Source organism: Symphalangus syndactylus, chromosome 1, assembly GCF_028878055.3.
Source record: "Symphalangus syndactylus isolate Jambi chromosome 1, NHGRI_mSymSyn1-v2.1_pri, whole genome shotgun sequence".
Lineage (NCBI taxonomy): Eukaryota > Metazoa > Chordata > Mammalia > Primates > Hylobatidae > Symphalangus > Symphalangus syndactylus.
The window spans coordinates 80,698,629-80,720,941 of record NC_072423.2 but is presented as its reverse complement, the minus strand read 5'-3'; the positions used below and the strand labels follow the sequence as shown (position 1 = coordinate 80,720,941).

The following is a 22,313-nucleotide window of genomic DNA, read 5'->3' as shown; positions in this document are numbered from 1 at the left end:
TTATATACTATAGAATGTATCTGTTTTAACATAAAGTTAAAAGATTTTTAGTACATTTACTGAGTTGTGCAGCCATCTCCACAATCCAACTTTAGAGCATTTCCATCACTGCAAGATCCCTCACGCCCATTAGCAGTCACTACCAGCTTCCAACCCCAGCCCTTGGCAAACATTCATCTACTTTTTGTCTCATACATTTATCTTTTCTGGGTGTTTCATGTAAATGGAATTATACACTATGGTAAACACACTTTTTATCTATTGATTTTTATATTCAACTAGGTTCGACATGTATTCAGAACCAAATGTTTAAATTTTCTTTCTAGAAGTTTGAAAACATTTATCTTCCTTGATACTTACTACTCTTTCTGTTTTCTGTTTCTCATATTGAAAGAGACTTTCTTTTAAATGATTATTTTCATTCATTAGCTTCTTATTTTTCTCTTCTAGCAGGAAGTCTTTCTTTCCACTCTCAATAAAGCCTCTTTGGATATTAATTACTATCTCTTTAAGACCCTCTTTCTGATGAACATCATCTAGTTGCTGTTCAAGCCACAGATTTTCACGTTGGAGTTCACATATCCTCTCTTCTACACAGTTCCACTTTCCAGTGGATTTACTCACTTTAGCTTCTGCATTTTGATACATCTCTTTCATTTCCTTTATTTGCTGCTGTGCTTGGCTTAGGTCATTTTGTACAATTTCTAAAGCCAATGACTTTTTTCTGAGAGTATCTCTTGTCTTGTGGAACTTATCTTTTAAGGTGTCGAATTTAATTTGCGTTTTAGAAAGTTGTTCAGTAAGAAACTCATTCTCATCTTTTACTTCGGAAATATCAGAACTCATTTTTACTTGTCCAGAAACATCTTGTGTTCTCTCTAAAGCAAGTTTTAGCTTTCTTTCTGTTTTCACACTTTCACTGTGTTTACTTATAGCAGCAGCCAGTCTAGACTGATAAGATTCAACGTCAGCTTCCAGTCTTTTCTTGCTTTCTTTTTCTTCCAACAGTTCAGAATTGAGCCTCGCATTCTCAGCTTTGAGATCATTAAGCTCTTGTTGATACCTGAATGCTGTTTCTTCCTCATTGAGTTTTATACACTTTTCAAGGGCAGCATTTGTTTCTTTAGCAATTTTAATGTCCTTAAGATATTTATTTTCTTTTTCCAGATTGTCATTTTTCATTGTGCATATTTCCTGTCCGAGTATAGCAATGTCTGTCTTCAAAATGCAATTTTCATCCATCAGATCTTTCATTTCTTCATGATTATGAAAATCCTAAATAAAACAAAAGGAAGTTTTAGCTAGTACTCAACAAAATACCATATCATGATTACCTCTGAAGTTAAAGAATAACCTGCACATCCATACACTAAAAAGGTTACTGTAAGTAGATGTCCAGCCAAGATGACCAAATAGGAATAGCTCCGGTCTACAGCTCCGAGCCTGAGCGACACAGAAGACGGGTGATTTCTGCATTTCCGTTTGAGGTACTGGGTTCATCTCACTAGGGAGTGCCAAACGGTGGGTGCAGGACAGTCGGTGAAGCGCACTGTGAGCGAGCTGAAGCAGGGCGAGGCATTGCCTCACTTGGGAAGCACAAGGGGTCAGGAGTTCCCTTTCCTAGTCAAAGAAAGGAGTAACAGATGGCATGTGGAAAATCGGGTCAGTCCCACCTTAATACTGTGCTTTTCCAATGGGTTTAGAAAACGGCACACCAGGAGATTGTGTCCCGCACCTGGCTCGGAGGGTCCTATGCCCATGGAGTCTCACTGATTGCTAGCACAGCAGTCTGAGATCAAACTGCAAGGTGGCAGCAAGGCTGGGGGAGGGGCACTGCCATTTCCCAGGCTTGCTTAGGTAAACAAAGCAGCCAGGAAGCTCAAACTGGGTGGAGCCCACCACAGCTCAAGGAGGCCTGCCTGCCACTGTAGGCTCCACCTCTGGGGGCAGGGCACAGACAAACAAAAATTCAGCAGGAACCACCACAGACTTAAATGTCCCTGTCTGACTGACAGCTTTGAAGAGAGTAGTGGTTGTCCCAGCATGCAGCTGGAGATCTGAGAACGGACAGACTGCCTCCTAAAGTGGGACCCTGACCCCCGAGCAGCCTAACTGGGAGGCACCCCCAGTAGGGACAGACTGACACCTCACTCGGCCAGGTACTCCTCTGAGACAAAACTTCCAGAGGAACTATCAGACAGCTGAATTTGTGGTCTCATGAAAATCCGCTGTTCTGCAGCCACCGCTGCTGACACCCAGCCAAACAGGGTCTGGAGTGGACCTCTAGCAAATTCCAACAGACCTGCAGCTGAGGGTCCTGTCTGGTAGAAGGAAAACTAACAAACAGAAAGGACATCCACCCCAAAAACCAATCTGTACATCACCATCATAAAAGACCAAAAGTAGATAAAAAGACAAAGATGGGGAAAAAACAGAGCATAAAAACTGGAAACTCTAAAAAGCAGAGCACATCTCCTCCTCCAAAGGAACGCAGTTCCTCACCAGCAACGGAACAAGGCTGGACGGAGAATGACTTTGACGAGTTGAGAGAAGAAGGCTTCAGACGATCAAACTACTCCGAGCTACGGGAGGAAATTCAAAACAATAGCAAAGAAGTTAAAAACTTTGAAAAAAAATTAGACGAATGGATAACTAGAATAATCAATGGAGAGAAGGGCATAAAGGAGCTGATGGAGCTGAAAGCCAAGTATCAAGAGCTACGCGAAGATTGCATAAGTCTCAGCAGTCGATGCGATCAACTGGAAGAAAGGATATCACTGATGGAAGATAAAATGAATGAAATGAAGCGAGAAGGGAAGTTTAGAGAAAAAAGAATAAAAAGAAACAAACAAAGCCTCCAAGAAATTTGGGACTATGTGAAAAGACCAAACCTACGTCTGATTGGTGTGCCTGAAAATGATGGGGAGAATGGAACCAAGTTGGAAAACACTCTGCAAGATATTATCCAGGAGAACTTCCCCAATCTAGCAAGGCAAGCCAACATTCAGATGCAGGAAATACAGAGAACGCCACAAAGATACTCCTTGAAAAGAGCAACTCCAAGACACATAATTGTCAGATTCACCAAAGTTGAAATGAAGGAAAAAATGTTAAGGGTGGCCAGCGAGAAAGGTCGGGTTACCCACAAAGTGAAGCCCAACAGACTAACAGCTGATCTCTCAGCAGAAACTCTACAAGCCAGAAGAGAGTGGGGGCCCATATTCAACATTCTTAAAGAAAAGAATTTTCAACCCAGAATTTCATATCTAGCCAAACTAAGCTTCATAAGTGAAGGAGAAATAAAGCAAATTACAGACAAGCAAATGCTGAGTGATTTTGTCACCACCAGGCCTGCCCTAAAAGAGCTCCTGAAGGAAGCACTAAACATGGAAAGGAACAACCGGTACCAGCCACTGCAAAAACATGCCAAATTGTAAAGACCATCAAGGCTAGGAAGAAACTGCATCAACTAATGAGCAAAATAACCAGCTAACATCATAATGACAGGATCAAATCCACACATAACAATATTAACTTTAAATGTAAATGGGCTAAATGCTCCAATTAAAAGACACAGACTGGCAAACTGGATAAGGAGTCAAGACCCATCAGTGTGCTGTATTCAGGAAACCCATCTCACGTGCAGAGACACACATAGACTCAAAATAAAGGGATGGAGAAAGATCTATCAAGCAAATGGAAAACAAAAAAAGGCAGGGGTTGCAATCCTAGTCTCTGATAAAACAGACTTTAAACCAACAAAGATCAAAAGGGACAAAGAAGGCCATTACATAATGGTAAAGGGATCAATTCAGCAAGAAGACCTAACTGTCTTAAATATATATGCACCCAACACAGGAGCACCCAGATTCATAAAGCAAGTCCTGAGTGACCTACAAAGGGACTTAAACTCTCACACAATAATAATGGGAGATTTTAACACCCCACTGTCAACATTAGACAGATCAAGGAGACAGAAAGTTAACAAGGATATCCAGGAATTGAACTCAGCTCTGCACAAAGTGAACCTAATAGACATCTACAGAACTCACCACCCCAAATCAACAGAATATACATTTTTTTCAGCACCACACCACACCTATTCCAAAATTGACCACATAGTTGGAAGTAAAGCTCTCCTCAGCAAATGTAAAAGAATAGAAATTATAACAAACTGTCTCTCAGACCACAGTGCAATCAAACTAGAACTCAGGATTAAGAAACTCACTCAAAATCCCTCAATTACATGGGAACTGAACAACCTGCTCCTGAATGACTGTTGCGTACATAATGAAATGAAGGCAGAAATAAGGATGTTCTTTGAAACCAACGAGAACAAAGACACAACATACCAGAATCTCTGGGACACATTCAAAGCAGTGTGTAGAGGGAAATTTATAGCACTAAATGCCCACAAGAGAAAGCAGGAAAGATCCAAAATTGACACCCTAACATCACAATTAAAAGAACTAGACAAGCAAGAGCAAACACATTCAAAAGCTAGCAGAAGGCTAGAAATAACTAAAATCAGAGCAGAACTGAAGGAAATAGAGACACAAAAAACCCTTCAAAAAATTAATGAATCCAGGAGCTGGTTTTTTGAAAAGATCAACAAAATTGATAGACCACTAGCAAGACTAATAAAGAAGAAAAGAGAGAAGAATCAAATAGATGCAATAAAAAATGAAAAAGGGGATATCATCACTGATCCAACAGAAATACAATCTACCATCAGAGAATACTACAAACACCTCTATGCAAATAAACTAGAAAATCTAGAAGAAATGGATAAATTCCTCAACAAATACACCCTCCCAAGACTAAACCAGGAAGAAGTTGAATCTCTGAATAGAACAATATCAGGCTCTGAAATTGTGGCAATAATCAATAGCTTACCAACCAAAAAGAGTCCAGGACCTGATGGATTCACAGCTGAATTCTACCAGAGGTACAAGGAGGAACTGGTACCATTCCTTCTGAAACTATTCCAATCGATAGAAAAAGAGGGAATCCTCCCTACCACATTTTATGAGGCCAGCATCATCCTGATACCAAAGCCTGGCAGAGACATAACCAAAAAAGAGAATTTCAGACCAATATCCTTGATGAACATTGATGCAAAAATCCTCAATAAAATACTGGCAAACCGAATCCAGCAGCACATCAAAAAGCTTATCCACCATGATCAAGTGGGCTTCATCCCTGGGATGCAAGCCTGTTTCAACATAGGCAAATCAATAAATGTAATCCAGCATATAAACAGAACCAAAGACAAAAACCACATGATTATCTCAATAGATGCAGAAAAGGCCTTTGACAAAATTCAAAAACCCTTCATGCTAAAAACTCTCAATAAATTAGGTATTGATGGGACATATCTCAAAATCATAAGAGCTATCTATGACAAACCCACAGCCAATATCATACTGAATGGGCAAAAACTGGAAGCATTCCCTCTGAAAACTGGCACAAGACAGGGATGCCCTCTCTCACCACTCCTATTCAACACAGTGTTGGAAGTTCTGGCCAGGGCAATCAGGCAGGAGAAGGAAATAAAGGGTATTCAATTAGGAAAAGAGGAAGTCAAATTGTCCCTGTTTGCAGACGACATGATTTTATATCTAGAAAAGCCCATTGTCTCAGCCCAAAATCTCCTTAAGCTGATTAGCAATTTCAGCAAAGTCTCAGGATACAAAATCAATGTACAAAAATCACAAGCATTCTTGTACACCAATCACAGACAAACAGAGAGCCAAATCATGAGTGAACTCCCATTCACAATTGCTTCAAAGAGAATAAAATAGCTAGGAATCCAACTTACAAGGGATGTGAAAGACCTCTTCAAGGAGAACTACAAACCACTGCTCAATGAAATAAAAGAGGATACAAACAAATGGAAGAACATTCCATGCTCATGGGTTGGAAGAATCAATATCGTGAAAATGGCCATAATGCCCAAGGTAATTTATAGATTCAATGCCATCCCCATCTAGCTACCAATGACTTTATTCACAGAGTTGGAAAAAACTACTTTAAAGTTCATATGGAACCAAAAAAGAGCCCGCATCACCAAGTCAATCCTAAGCCAAAAGAACAAAGCTGGAGGCATCATGCTACCTGACTTCAAACTATACTACAACGCTACAGTAACCAAAACAGCATGGTACTGATACCACAACAGAGACATAGATCAATGGAAAAGAACAGAGCCCTCAGAAATAATGCCACATATCTACAACTATCTGATCTTTGACAAACCTGACAAAAACAAGCAATGGGGAAAGGATTCCGTATTTAATAAATGGTGCTGGGAAAACTGGCTAGCCATATGTAGAAAGCTGAAACTGGATCCCTTCCTTACACCTTATACAAAAATTAATTCAAGATGGATTAAAGACTTACATGTTAGACCTAAAACCATTAAAACCCTACAAGAAAACCTAGGCAATACCATTCAGGACATAGGCGTGGGCAAGGACTTCATATCTAAAACCCAAAAGCAATGGCAACAAAGGCCAAAATTGACAAATGGGATGTAAGTAAACTAAAGAGCTTCTGCACAGCAAAAGAAACTACCATCAGAGTGAACAGGCAACCTACAGAATGGGAGAAAATTTTTGCAACCTACTCATCTGACAAAGGGCTAATATCCAGAATCTACAATGAACTCAAACAAATTTACAAGAAAAAAACAAACAACCCCATCAAAAAGTGGGCAAAGGAGATGAACAGACACTTCTCAAAAGAAGACATTTATGCAGCCAAAAAACACATGCAAAAATGCTCGTCATCACTGGCCATCAGAGAAATGAAAATACAAGCCACAATGAGATACCATTTCACACCAGTTAGAATGGCCATCATTAAAAAGTCAGGAAACAACAGGTGCTGGAGAGGATGTGGAGAAATAGGAACACTTTTACACTGTTGGTGGGACTGTAAACTAGTTCAACCATTGTGGAAGTCAGTGTGGCGATTCCTCAGGGATCTAGAACTAGAAATACCATTTGACCCGCCATCCCATTACTGAGTATATACCCAAAGGACTATAAATCATGCTGCTATAAAGACACATGCACACGTATGTTTATTGCAGCACTATTCACAATAGCAAAGACTTGGAACCAACCCAAATGTCCAACAACGATAGACTGGATTAAGAAAATGTGGCACACATACACCATGAAATACTATGCAGCCATAAAAGATGATGAGTTCATGTCCTTTGTAGGGACATGGATGAAACTGGAAACCATCATTCTCAGTAAACTATCACAAGGACAAAAAACCAAACACTGCATGTTCTCACTCATAGGTGGGAATTGAACAATGAGAACTCATGGACACAGGAAGGGGAACATCACACACCAGGGACTGTTGTGGGGTGGGGGGAGGGGGGAGGGACAGCATTAGGAGATATACCTAATGCTAAATGACGAGTTAATGGGTGCAGCACACCAACATGGCACATGGATACATATGTAACAAACCTGCACATTGTGGACATGTACCCTAAAACCTAAAGTATAATAATAAAAAAAAAAAGTAGATGTCCAACTGGAGAAAAAGTTGAAGCAAAACTTTGAAACTTATAGAGCACAAATTCAAAAAAATTCAGAAATTTATTTAAAGTCAATGAATTTATAAAAGTAAACACACACACACACACACACACACACACAAGCACACATGCACACCAGAGAATTTTTAAGAATATCAGAGTTGGAAAGTCCTTTCCCTGAATTACAACAAAACCAAAAGCATAAATTAAAGCATTAACAAATTTGACTAAATTAAAATATATCAAAAAATTTCATTTACACTTTGATATCTAACCCACACACCACCCTATAGTAAGAACCTTAGTTCACACGTATTTGGACAGACAAAATTTCCCAAAGTTATTACAGTTCTGTTTCACTGATAATATTCTATTGCAGTTTGATTCCTTTAACACTTTTATAGTCAGTTATAAGAATTATATTTACTAAATCATAAATCTAGATATTATACTAGTCACTCCTATATACATTCATTGATGAACTCATCTAGTTACCACAATTTTGAAAAAAGAAAGGTTAAAAATATAAGCAAGCTACAGGATTTTCCCAAGGACTTCTGACGCTACATCTAGTTCTCCAACAGATCACAGTTACTTCTGCAGTGTAAATATATCAATACGAAAGAACAGTTTTATTTTTTATTTTTTTTGAAACAGAGTCTCGCTGTCGCCCAGGCTGGAGTGCAGTGGCGCGATCTCAGCTCACTGCAGGCTCCGCCCCCAGGGGTTCACGCCATTCTCCTGCCTCAGCCTCCCGAGTAGCTGAGACTACAGGCGCCCGCCACCTCGCCCGGCTAATTTTTTGTATTTTTAGTAGAGACGGGGTTTCACTGTGTTAGCCAGGATGGTCTCGATCTCCTGACCTCGTGATCCGCCCGCCTCGGCCTCCCAAAGTGCTGGGATTACAGGCGTGAGCCACCGCGCCCGGCCAGAACACTTTTATTTCAAAACACCAATAGTAAATAAGACAAAATTTACAGATCTCTTCTTAGACTATCCTGAGATTATTTGTGATTACAATAATTTCTGTTTCTTCTTTATAATATTAGGTACAGTAATCAGTGTGAAATAGGAGAAAGTAAAAGGAGCAATTTTACTGGGAAAAAATTTTTATCAATAGGTTATCACTAAGTCTATGTTATGGCATATTGTTGTTTTCAAAAGCTCTTTGTAATAAAATAATACGCTATGCGGTTGCCAAGATTTATAATAAATATTAATAACTGTACCTGTATCATCATTCATTTTTAAAAATGAGATAACATTTCTGGTTTGTTTTAGACCTAAATAATATATATTAAATCAAGTGGATATTATAAGTAACACTGATAAAATAAAGTGTTAAAGTCTTACCATATTGGTATTAAGAGTCTCTGCTTCTAGAACTGGTTATTTGCAGTAAAATACATGCTATTCAATTAGATGAAGTGTTTTATATAAACTCTTCATGGACAACTCATAAAACACACAAAAATCCCTTTGCAATACAAATTTTGAGAACATAAATTTAAATTTCTACATTTCCACAATTTATATTTTTAAATCAGATAGAGTCTTGTTATGTTGCTCAGGCTATTTTCAAACTCCTGGGCTCAAGCAATCTTCCTGCCTCAAACTCCCAAGTAGCAGGGACTACAGGTGTACACCACCACACTCAGCTATTTTTCTACAATTTTAAATATTATTTTAGTCTCACTACAGAACCAATAATATAAGTAGAGAAACAATCTCTCCTAAAAGCTAAATGACACCAAAATAATAAGTTTCCGAGAAAAAAAGCTATATGCTGTGTGCTGCACACTTTCACAACTAAAAGGTACCAGAGAGATTGTATGACTACTGCAAATAATTTCATCCACTTAAGATTTATACAGGCATAAATATCATGAAAGTCACACTCATGTGATTTAAAAGTCAAAGTAATAGTATTTATCCAAATAAACCTTGACCAAATTTCATATTTCCTCTATTGGAGAAAGCATTTCCTAATGTGATTTTCCTGTCACTGCTTATTTTCCAGTTCATTTTTTTAGCTCCCACCCTGTCACAGTATTTAGCAATCTTTGTTAGTTACCAAAGTTAAACAATTTTTTTGAATCAACTAGCCATATGTATGTTTTTCTCTGACCAACTTTCCATGACCACCATAAAACAATGATAGGTAAGCCACTGCTAAATTTAAAAAGTAAAATCTATGCAAAACTAGATTCAGAGCGAGAAAATTAATTTTACAAGAGACCACTTTACCTTAGAAGCAACACTCAAGTCTTCGTCATCTGATGCAGGCAATGAATCCACACACAGTTCATGGAAAATGCTTGAGAGCAAAAATACACAAAGAAAATGAGCAAGTTGATTTCTTTACAATTTTTTTAACTGCCAGTTTATATCCAGCTTTCCCCTCAAAAAAGGAAGACATAATCTGGGGAAAGGTCAGTAATCTATATATTAAATTATGATTCTTGATAGAATTAAAATATGTCCTCCATTCTAAAAATAGATTTTAGTTACCTATTTCTGCCTCCACCTGTCTAAATCTATAAAATATTCAATGAAAACTGACCTTGAGCTTTACAACAAATAGTGACAGTCAATATGTTGGCAGAGCCTGACAATAATTTACCCTCACAAGTGATCTGTCTTGAAGCTGAACTTAAAATTCAATTAATGGACGACATAAACTTCCTTACCTAAACTGGAAGAAACCTGATGACCTAAAACAAGGTAGAAAGATCCACTGTCTCTTTTCCATGATCTGTTTCTGGTTAAAAGACTAATCTGCATCACTTCAAAATGACGCTCTTGATTCCTCAGCATGGAACCCACTTAGGAAGGTCCTATTGCTTTCCTTTGCCCTAAATCAGTACAGGGAATCCCCTGCAATATTTGAAATGTATGAAAGCTAAATGTACAAGAGTCAAATAACAAAACGTGTATGTTCTTATTGAGAATACTCTTCCCAGAAAGATTAAAACATTAACAAATATAAAATCCCATTATTTTCACTCTATAGGTCCTACCTTATTCAGGTCCACATAAACTAGCAAGCCCTTAAAAATTTTCATAGGCAATCAGACACCCAAGGAGAGAGACTGCTGGAAAAACAGAGTCCTGGCAGTTGTACCTCTATTTCCCTAAGTACTATCTAAATATCTGTCTTCCTATGGGCTCCCACTTCCAGATTCCACTTCTGCAGGGCTCCACAGAAGTCTCCAATCTTCCAATCTTCAGTCTATGAAAGCACAGATTCCTGAAAGGATGGCCTCAAATGACCAGGAGTAGGAGCTCTCTATATCCCTGCTCCTAAAAACAAGCTAACTGGAGTCTCCATCGCCTTCCCCCAGCACAGACACACTAGCAACTACTCAGCTGAAATGCATGACTGATTTGCCAGCCAATCACGCCCCTGACCCAGCCTACATGGACATGGGAAGGACATCAGTGAATCGGGAACAGAGGCAGAGGTGAGGAGACACCTGCCCTGTGCCACACATCTATGTAGTTCAGCAATCTCCAGCCCCTTAGTACTCCAGGGGCTCTAAGCCACCCCTCTGTAAGTCAGGATGGAAGTAGATGATACCACATTTCTATCTGCTGTAGACACCCTTCCCACTGTCTCAAAATGTTTTAGCATCTTTCAGTAAAAATCTTCAAGTTTGTCAGTCCTTGATTAAAAAAAAAAAGCAGCAAACTTTTTAGAGCTCCCTCAAACCTTCTATTTTAATGTGCTTTCGTAGATAATCCCCAACATCTTGTGTCCTTCATCTTTATAATGTATCTTTATCATACTTGTCATAAACCCCAATATTTTGATCTCTTATTGAAGAGTCCATACTCCTATCCAATCCAGTGTTCTCTTCAAAATTGGCCTTCCACTGCCCGTTCCATTCTTATCTACTTCCACTGGGTTCACCAGCTAATTCCATTCTCATACTATCCCCTGGGCGCACCGGACTCACTCCCATTTCTATTATTATAACACATGAAAATAGGATATAAAAAGAAGGAAGAGTACTGGGCTTTAAAATGAGTTCAAATCCATTTCTGCCAATTTCTATGTCTAAAAAAAAAGCATCCTAATCACTTTGAGCCTCACATTCTCTATCTAGAGAATCACTTGACCGGAATATTCAATACAGGTAAAAATACTAGAAGGTATTTTAATTCATTCTAAGATTCCTTAAAATTCTGTAATTCTATGTCCTCTTGATTCTGTCTACAGGAAAACTGGGAATACATAGCCAGCAGAATTTGAAAAAATAATAGAACAAAAGAAACAGCAAGAAAAGCAGAGACGAAAGTTCTAAAAAATGAATACAAGGTGATAGAAAAGTCATGGAAAAAGAAACAAGACTAAAAAAAGTATCGCAGAAGTAAGCAGAAATACCTGCCTAAATGGAAAACCAAACGCGTAGTCAAATAATTTCTCTCTAAGACTTGACTAAATTTGCTTTTGTAAAACTTACAGTCCTATGGCCAAAGCTAAGCAAGATTTGCCCTAAAGCCTTTGACGGTAAAAATAAGATACTGGTTACCACTGAAATTGTCAAATTTATTAGGACAAACTCTTGGACTAACCACATTCTAACAATAACCTTAAATGAGAGTTTAAGGTATTTAAACTCTCATTAATTTAAACATTAATTAAATTAATGAATCTGATTAATCTGATTCAGACCTATACCTTGATCCAAGTGCTGCGCAGATGTCTATCAATCTATGCTGAGGAGCAAGAGAAGGGATTTGGAAGGCAGGCAGGCCGACGGTCAAACTGTGGGCCAGCTACTTTGTTAACTATGGGATCATGAGGCAATTAATCAACTGCTCTAATCCATAATTGTTTATTTAATAAACAGTAGGTTATAGGAACACAGATGTTGTGATGGCTTTATGAGATGATAAATGCATAGAACATATTAGGATGTCTAGCCCAGAATACAACACTCGACAGATATTAGTTTCTTCCATCTGTATTTCCCTAGTTAACATAATTTTTTAAACCTATAAAATCCTACCTGACTGCAGATTCATCAGAACTTCCAATATCTATGAAAGAAAAAGATAAAATGCATTTTAAATCAATAATAAATGTACAGAATATTAAAAACATAAGAATGCACAGTGATGCATGCCTGTAATCCACACTGCTTGGGAGGATGAGGCAAGAATATCACTTGAGGAACCCAGAAGTTTGAGACCAGCTTGGGAAACATAGAAAGACCCTACCTTCATAAAAAAAATTGTGCACAGTTTTGTATATTCTTTAGATCCTCTTTTTCCTTGTTGTTGTTGTTGTTGTTGGTTTTGTTTTGGTTTGGTTTTTTAAAGCATAAGACTGATGCTTTGTTACAAAGCATTCCTTTGGGAGCATGCCTGGGACCGTATTAGAATTAACATTAATTATACCTATTGGTAGGTAATTAATGCAATAAGAAATCTTCCCTTGGTATTTATTAGATGCAAAGAAGAATAAATTTATTAAAACTTGGTATCTACAAATGAACTGCAGCATAGAAGTCATCCTAGCCAAACCCTATGAGATGGAGTAAAAATGGTATTGTTAGCAGAACAGGTGTGATGAGTCAACAGTGTCAAAGAGCATGATTTCTGGACCAAAATAGGAGGAGAAGTTAAAACAGAGTATACAGTAGCACCCCTTATCCACTATATGTGCAGAAAGACATACTTGACATGTTCTTCTCTGCTGTCACGCACAGCAACAATCACCAACAAAGAAGGCTTCTGTGACCAAATGCGTGGAGAGTTTTTCCCCACCAACAAGCAAGCAATCATTCCTGCTGATGACACAATTCAATTCTCACACCCTATCTGCAGATAACATCAGATTTAGCTTAATTTATAAATTAAACTTTATCACAGATATGTACGTATAGGAACAAACGCTTTGTGATTCAGTACTATTCATGGTTTCTTGCATCCACTGGGGGTCTTGGAATGTATCTCCCACAGTTAAGGGTGAACTACTGCACTTGTTTTGTTATAACACAACACAGCCTCTCTAGCTCTTCAGTTCAAACTGTTCAGTTTAGCATAAAACACCCTATCACCAGAAGCCAGTGAAACACAGGAATCAGACCAGAAAAAGGAATCCTTGCAAAAACTTTCCAGCTGCCAGTGGAGAAGAACTCAAGAGAGATCACTGTGTTACTCTGGCTAATACTCTTCTGGGGAAGGTGCTGGCTGGTTTCCTTAGTTGTAGCTACTTCCTCTGCCCTACGTAGAACAAGGACCAAATTCACCTGCCATTTTACCTCCCACAGAAGGAACCACTGGAAAGATCACGCCTTTAAGAGCTTATCCACATTCAGAAAGAAGCTGAAGAAACACTGGGGAGGTGTGGCAGGCTGCTGGGCAGTATTATCTGATGTGAAAAATATACAGAAAGAAAACTATCAATGCCCTTTTACTACCAGAATGTTCCAATGCTTGCCCTTCTCCCTAGTAGGTGAAAAAATTCTTTTTCACCTCACATAAAGCAAAACTCCCTTGCCATCCCTCATGACAGAATCTAGTTGTAGGTGAGTCATGTCATCATAATAGAGGCTGTTGTCAATCTCATCCCTCAAAGGAAGAGGATCAGTGAGGAATATATGTATTTACCTATAGCATTCACTGCCTGGTCTTATTTCCAACTGAAGGTAAGTATGAAAGACTTTGTGATTCCAGTTTTATAAAGTACAACCCCTTGCACCTGTCCCCTTCCATTGCTAGAGAGTCTGTTTGGACCCACCTCATAGAGCAAGATGCTCCTGTTTGTGCTGTGTGGTACGGCATGGTGTCCTTTTCCTCAACCCTTTCTATTATGTGCCAAATACCTATACAAATCATGCTTTCTTAGTATGTAAAGCATAGCTCATCAGCATATATCATTCTTTACAATGATACAGAAGCAAAAGAAAAATAAAAGGACAAAGAACATCTTAAAGGACTACATTCAAATGCCATGAAGCTGTAATTTTCTAACTATTCAAAAAGATATCCACTGTATTGTTCCAACTATATGATTCTACTGAAAAAAGTAAAACTATGAAGACAGAGTAAGATCAATGGTTGCCACGTGTTGCTAGGGAGAAAGGGAGAGAGGAACAGGCATAGCATAGAGAATTTTTAGGGCAGTGAAACTGTTCTGTCGATAATATTACAGTAATAGATACATGTCATGCCATTATACATTTGTCCAAATTCACAGAATGTACAGCATCAAGAGTGAAGCCTGATGTAAACTATGAACTTTGAGTGATTATAATGTGTCAGTGTAAGTTCATCAGTCATAACAAATGTACCACTCTGGTGGAAAATACTAATAATGGGGGAGGCTATGCATGTTTTGGAGGCATGGATAGGATGTGGAGAAATAGGAACAGTTTTACACTGTTGGTGGGACTGTAAACTAGTTCAACCATTGTGGAAGTCAGTGTGGCGATTCGTCAGGGATCTAGAACTAGAAATACCATTTGACCCAGCCATCCCATTACTGGGTATATACCCAAAAGACTATAAATCATGCTGCTATAAAGACACATGCACACGTATGTTTATTGCGGCACTATTCACAATAGCAAAGAGTTGGAACCAACCCAAATGTCCAACAATGATAGACTGGATTAAGAAAATGTGGCACATATACACCATGGAATACTATGCAGCCATAAAAAATGATGAGTTCGTGTCCTTTGTAGGGACATGGATGAAACTGGAAAACATCATTCTCAGTAAACTATCGCAAGGACAAAAAACCAAACATCGCATGTTCTCACTCATAGGTGGGAATTGAACAATGAGAACTCATGGACACAGGAAGGGGAACATCACGCTCTGGGGACTGTTGTGGGGTGGGGGGAGGGGGGAGAGACAGCATTAGGAGATACACCTAATGCTAAATGACGAGTTAATGGGTGCAGGAAATCAACATGGCACATGGATACATATGTAACAAACCTGCACATTGTGCACATGTACCCTAAAACCCTAAAGTATAATAAAAAAAAAAAAAAATACATCCCTAAAAAAAAAAAAAAAAAATACATCCCTAAAAAAAAAAAAAAAAAAAAAAAAAAAGATATTCACTGTCTATGCATTCCAGGATCTCCAGAACAAAAATTAAAATAATAATAATAAAAAAAAGATGGCCGGGCACAGTGGCTCATGCCTGTAAGCCTGGCACTTTGGGAGGCCAAGGTGGGTGGATCACCTGAGGTCAGGAGTTCCAGACCAGCCTGACCAACATGGTGAAACCCTGTCTCTACTAAACATAAAAAATTAGCTGGGCGTGGTGGTGCATGCCTGTAGTCCCAGGTACTTCGGAGGCTCAGGCAGCAGAATCGCTTGAACCCAGGAGGTGGAGGTTGCAGTGAGACAAGATTCTGTCATTGCACTGCAGCCTGGGCAGCAAGAGCAAAACTCTGTCTCAAAAAATTAATAAATAAATAAAAATAAAGATATTCACTGAATCTGTTATGATGATATACTTAAGCAAGACACGGTGACCCTAAAAATTAGAGATCATTGAAGACCAAAGTAACAGCATGTGGTCATTATTTCTCAAATTGAAGTATATGAAATATATAAAATAAATTTAATTGCATGCTTAGGTAAAAAAATATTGATAAAAATGATTGAATATTGTATCTTATTTCATAATTCTAAACAGGGATTTAGCACCATATGAAAACTAGATTATTCATGTAATCAAAATAAAAGACAATTTTTATTCTAATTTTAACTCAGAAATTATTATGCTGATTTAATTTAACAATTTTACTGAAAGCTTAATGAGATAAAAGGGACAGATTATAATTACCTAACATTGCTATGGCAACTTATATACAAATACCTCTTAGTCACCAAAAGTCAAAAAGTAACCAGCATTGCAACTTAAGATGGATCACACAACAGAAATTAGTACCAAGTTACCTTAACTTATAATATTATGTTATTAAAATAAAATTTTAAAACAACACCAAAAATTAAATTGGGGCTATAAACATTGTGCAGAAAAGATTTCCTATAGCAGGCCAGAGACTGCTATCCTTAGAAAGGCCTGCATGCAAGGCTGGCCCTTGGCTGGTGTTCAGGAGAGTGGAATCGGGAGGGTTTCCACCATTCCCAGAGAAGAGTGGCTCACTGTGTCTAAAGTGTATATAGAAACAGTGTGGTTACTCTGAACAGCTGCTTTCCTTGTAAGAGTCTGGAATTTGGGTACATGTAAGGGAGAGTAACCTCCATAGAAAAACCTGGGCACTTAGTCTCTAATGAGACTGTGGTACTGGTAGACATCACTACATATATGTTGTCAAAATCTGAGCCTGGGAGAATTAAGCAGATCCCGGGAACTCCACAGGAGAGAGCTCCCGGAGGCTTGTGCCTGATCTCCTCCAGAATTGACCACAAGCACCTTTTTCCTCTACTAAGTTTGCTTGTCCCCTTTCTTGTCATCAATTAAAGATCTGAGTATGACTATTTGCTGAGTCCTGTGAGTCCTTCTAGTGAACCACCAAACCTGGGGGTGGTCTTGGGAAACCCTGACATAAATGCACTGTGTAAGATTTGTATTAAGTTGATATGATACATGTAACTGTAATCAGATGGTTATTTCACAGAATAACTTTCCCTAATCTGTTTTTCTTTTCTTTTTTTCCCTTGATATTTGACTTGGAGATTCTTGTATTTCTGTATCTATCCAATTGAATAAAGCCATAAAAGGAATAAATGAAACAATAATGTCAGAAAATAATGTGAAATAAGCAGCAATCTTATTTTAACCGAATAAAAAATAGAGGATCTGGGTGATTGACAATATGTTCTATGATATGAATGTTTCCAGAAAAAAAATGAAAAGGTGGTCAATTTTCTGCAACTCAACTGGGCTTAATTCCCTTTTATAATAATTGTGCAGGTCACGTGCAGTGGCTCACACTTGTAAATCCCAGCATTTTGGGAGGCCAAGGCAGGAGGAACACTTGAGCCCAGAAGTTCCAGACCAGCTTGGCCAATATAGTGAGACCTCGTCTATTAAACAAACAAACAAAAAACAAAACACCTTAAGAAGAAAATTAGCCAAGTGTGGTGGTGCATGCCTGGAGTCCCAGCTACTTAGGCAGCTAAGGTGAAAGGTGAAAGTATCACTTAAGGCCAGGAAGCAGAAGTTGCCGTGAGCCAAGATGGCACCACTGCACTCCAGTAGCGGCAACAGAGGGAGACCCTGTATCAAAAATAAATTATAAAAATGTGTGTCAGGCCAGATGAAACCACACAAAACTGTGGTCCCAGCTACTCAGGAAGATGAGGTAGGAGGACTGCTTGAGCCCAGGAGTTCAAGGCTACAGTGAGCTATGTTTGCACCACTGAATAGACACTGTATTCTAGTCTAGTCAACATAGAGAGACCCCATCTCCTATAATAATAATAATTGGTTAATTGTGCACCATTCAAGTACATTGTATAGCTGGAGAAAAATATATGACTACTGAATATACTATAATAAATATACTACTGATCATAGAGTTCCTGTTTACTTGCTTCTAATCTTTTTCCTTGTCTCTTATAAAACTAAAAACGTGATTCCCCCGTTAAAGGCAGTTCATCATAAAACAAGTCAAAAAGTCAAAAGAATTGCATCCAAACTGTAGGATGTGTTATCCACTGCTCCCTGTGAACAGTTGGATTTGGTCATTAAGAATCAGCAGGACTTTTAACTTGGTGCCTGTGTGCACATGCGTGCGCACATATGTATGTGTATATGTGCGTGTGTGTATGTGTATGTGTGTAAACTGTGACAGATAAAATCATTTTGCTTGTGTAAGAATATGTAATATAACTTGTGCTTCTCATGAAGGAATTGCTTTTCTGTCTTCTGTGCTCAGTAGCTATCTTCAAAACATAATCTCCTCTTTGTATGGGTGCACACTGGTTCAGTTTTACAGTTCTTATTGCCATTTATTTATGGTACCAGAAAGTGATTGCTGAGTTCCTGGTCCTAAAGATAGTTACTTTCTTAGTGACACAAATCAATATGCAATACAGTTCATCCTTGAACAGCAAGTGTTTCAACTGCAGGGATTCACTTATATGCAGATGTTCTTCTGCCTCTGCAACCCAGAGACACCAAGATCCACCTCTCCTCTTCCTCCTCAGCTTCATCAACCTGAAGATCGTGAAGACCTTTGTCAGGATCTACTTACGCTTTGTGAAAAGTCAGTATGTTTTTCCTGATGATTTTCTTTCTAACAGCTTCATTTCTCTAGCTTACTTTATTGTAAGAACACAGTATATAATAATGCAGCACAAACAAAATAGGTGTCCATCAACTGTTTATGTTATCAGGAAAGCTTCCAGTCAATGGTGGGCTATTAGTAGTTAAGGTGAAGGACTCGAAAGTTAGACTCAGATTTTCAACTGCACAGGGATCAGAGTCCCTCACCCCCACATTATTCATGATTCAACTGTAACTATTTGCTTACTAAATATAAAGAATTTATTATAAAAATGAAATAGGAGATCCATTTGTGCAACAAGTCCAATTGGTTATAATGTAACTATAGAGGAAACATACAACATACTAACTTAAAAATCTTTTTTCTTGTTTATGCAAAAATATTATATAGGGCTTTAGGGATCATAATTAAATAAATGAATTTTTTCAGACAATAATGTTTGAGATTATAAATTAGCTACAACTACCATCTTAAATAAATCTGAATTTCAAACTAAAGAAGTTAAATTAAGAAAATTAATTTACATGTGTATACACATATTATGCACATTTCAGTTCCACATAGTTTTTAACTGGTCTTTTTTGATTAACACTACCTTAATCTTACATCTTACTTTTTACTTTCTTATCCAGAGTAGGACCACCAAGGGAAATAAGAAATTCGCTAGCAGAAGTCTTACCTGGTTTGTCATTTTTTTTTTTTTTTTTTAATTATACTTTAGGGTTTTAGGGTACATGTGCACAATGTGCAGGTTTGTTACATATGTATCCATGTGCCATGTTGATTTCCTGCACCCATTAATTCGTCATTTAGCATTAGGTGTATCGCCTAATGCTGTCCCTCCCCCCTCCCCCCACCCCACAACAGTCCCCGGAGCGTGATGTTCCCCTTCCTGTGTCCATGAGTTCTCATTGTTCAATTCCCACCTATGAGTGAGAACATGCGGTGTTTGGTTTTTTGTCCTTGCGATAGTTTACTGAGAATGATGTTTTCCAGTTTCATCCATGTCCCTACAAAGGACACGAACTCATCATTTTTTATGGCTGCTTAGTATTCCATGGTGCATATGTGCCACATTTTCTTAATCCAGTCTATCATTGTTGGACATTTGGGTTGGTTCCAACTCTTTGCTATTGTGAATAGTGCCGCAATAAACATACGTGTGCATGTGTCTTTATAGCAGCATGATTTATAGTCCTTTGGGTATATACCCAGTAATGGGATGGCTGGGTCAAATGGTATTTCTAGTTCTAGATCCCTGAGGAATCGCCACACTGACTTCCACAATGGTTCAACTAGTTTACAGTCCCACCAACAGTGTAAAAGTGTTCCTATTTCTCCACATCCTCTCCAGCACCTGTTGTTTCCTGATTTTTTAATGATGGCCATTCTAACTGGTGTGAGATGGTATCTCACTGTGGTTTTGATTTGCATTTCTCTGATGGCCAGTGATGAGGAGCATTTCTTCATGTGTTTTTTGGCTGCATAAATGTCTTCTTTTGAGAAGTGTCTGCTCATGTCCTCTGCCCACTTTTTGATGGGGTTGTTTGTTTTTTTCTTGTAAATTTGTTTGAGTTCATTGTAGATTCTGGATATTAGCCCTTTGTCAGATGAGTAGGTTGCAAAAATTTTCTCCCATTGTGTAGGTTGCCTGTTCACTCTGATGATAGTTTCTTTTGCTGTGCAGAAGCTCTTTAGTTTAATGAGATCCCATTTGTCGATTTTGGCTTTTGTTGCCATTGCTTTTGGTGTTTTAGACATGAAGTCCTTGCCCACGCCTATGTCCTGAATGGTATTGCCTAGGTTTTCTTGTAGGATTTTAATGGTTTTAGGTCTAACATATAAGTCCTTAATCCATCTTGAATTAATTTTGGTATAAGGTGTAAGGAAGGGATCCAGTTGCAGCTTTCTATATATGGCTAGCCAGTTTTCCCAGCACCATTTATTAAATAGGGAATCCTTTCCCCATTTCTTGTTTTTGTCAGGTTTGTCAAAGATCAGATAGTTGTAGCTATGCGGCATCATTTCTGAGGGCTCTGTTCTGTTCCATTGATCTATGTCTCTGTTGTGGTACCAGTACCATGCTGTTTTGGTTACTGTAGCCTTGTAGTATAGTTTAAAGTCAGGTAGCGTGATGCCTCCAGCTTTGTTCTTTTGGCTTAGGATTGACTTGGCGATGCGGGCTCTTTTTTGGTTCCATATGAACTTTAAAGTAGTTTTTTCCAATTCTGTGAAGAAAGTCATTGGTAGCTTGATGGGGATGGCATTGAATGTATAAATTACCTTGGGCAGTATGGCCATTTTCACGATATTGATTCTTCCAACCCATGAGCATGGAATGTTCTTCCATTTGTTTGTATCCTCTTTTATTTCATTGAGCAGTGGTTTGTAGTTCTCCTTGAAGAGGTCCTTCACATCCCTTGTAAGTTGGATTCCTAGGTATTTTATTCTCTTTGAAGCAATTGTGAATGGGAGTTCACTCATGATTTGGCTCTCTGTTTGTCTGTTATTGGTGTACAAGAATGCTTGTGATTTTTGTACATTGATTTTGTATCCTGAGACTTTGCTGAAGTTGCTAATCAGCTTAAGGAGATTTTGGGCTGAGACAATGGGGTTTTCTAGATATACAATCATGTCATCTGCAAACAGGGACAATTTGACTTCCTCTTTTCCTAATTGAATACCCTTTATTTCCTTCTCCTGCCTGATTGCTCTGGCCAGAACTTCCAGCACTATGTTGAATAGTAGCGGTGAGAGAGGGCATCCCTGTCTTGTGCCAGTTTTCAGAGGGAATGCTTCCAGTTTTTGCCCATTCAGTATGATATTGGCTGTGGGTTTGTCATAGATAGCTCTTATTATTTTGAGATACGTCCCATCAATACCTAATTTATTGAGAGTTTTTAGCATGAAGGGTTGTTGAATTTTGTCAAAGGCCTTTTCTGCATCTATTGAGATAATCATGTGGTTTTTGTCTTTGGTTCTGTTTATATGCTGGATTACATTTATTGATTTGCGTATGTTGAACCAGCCTTGCATCCCAGGGATGAAGCCCACTTGATCATGGTGGATAAGCTTTTTGATGTGCTGCTGGATTCGGTTTGCCAGTATTTTATTGAGGATTTCTGCATCAATGTTCATCAAGGATATTGGTCTGAAATTCTCTTTTTTGGTTATGTCTCTGCCAGGTTTTGGTATCAGGACGATGCTGGCTTCGTAAAATGTGTTAGGGAGGATTCCCTCTTTTTCTATCGATTGGAATAGTTTCAGAAGGAATGGTACCAGTTCCTCCTTGTACCTCTGGTAGAATTCAGCTGTGAATCCATCAGGTCCTGGACTCTTTTTGTTTGGTAAGCTATTGATTATTGCCACAATTTCAGAACCTGTTATTGGTCTATTCAGAGATTCAACTTCTTCCTGGTTTAGTCTTGGGAGGGTGTATTTGTTGAGGAATTTATCCATTTCTTCTAGATTTTCTAGTTTATTTGCATAGAGGTGTTTGTAGTATTCTCTGATGGTAG

At 38.4% G+C, this 22,313-nt stretch overlaps 1 pseudogene; it reads right to left on the bottom strand.

Annotated features, from left to right (window-relative positions):
- Positions 1-22,313, bottom strand: part of LOC129461010 (ankyrin repeat domain-containing protein 18A-like) — a 71,072-nt pseudogene that overhangs the window by 32,879 nt on the left and 15,880 nt on the right.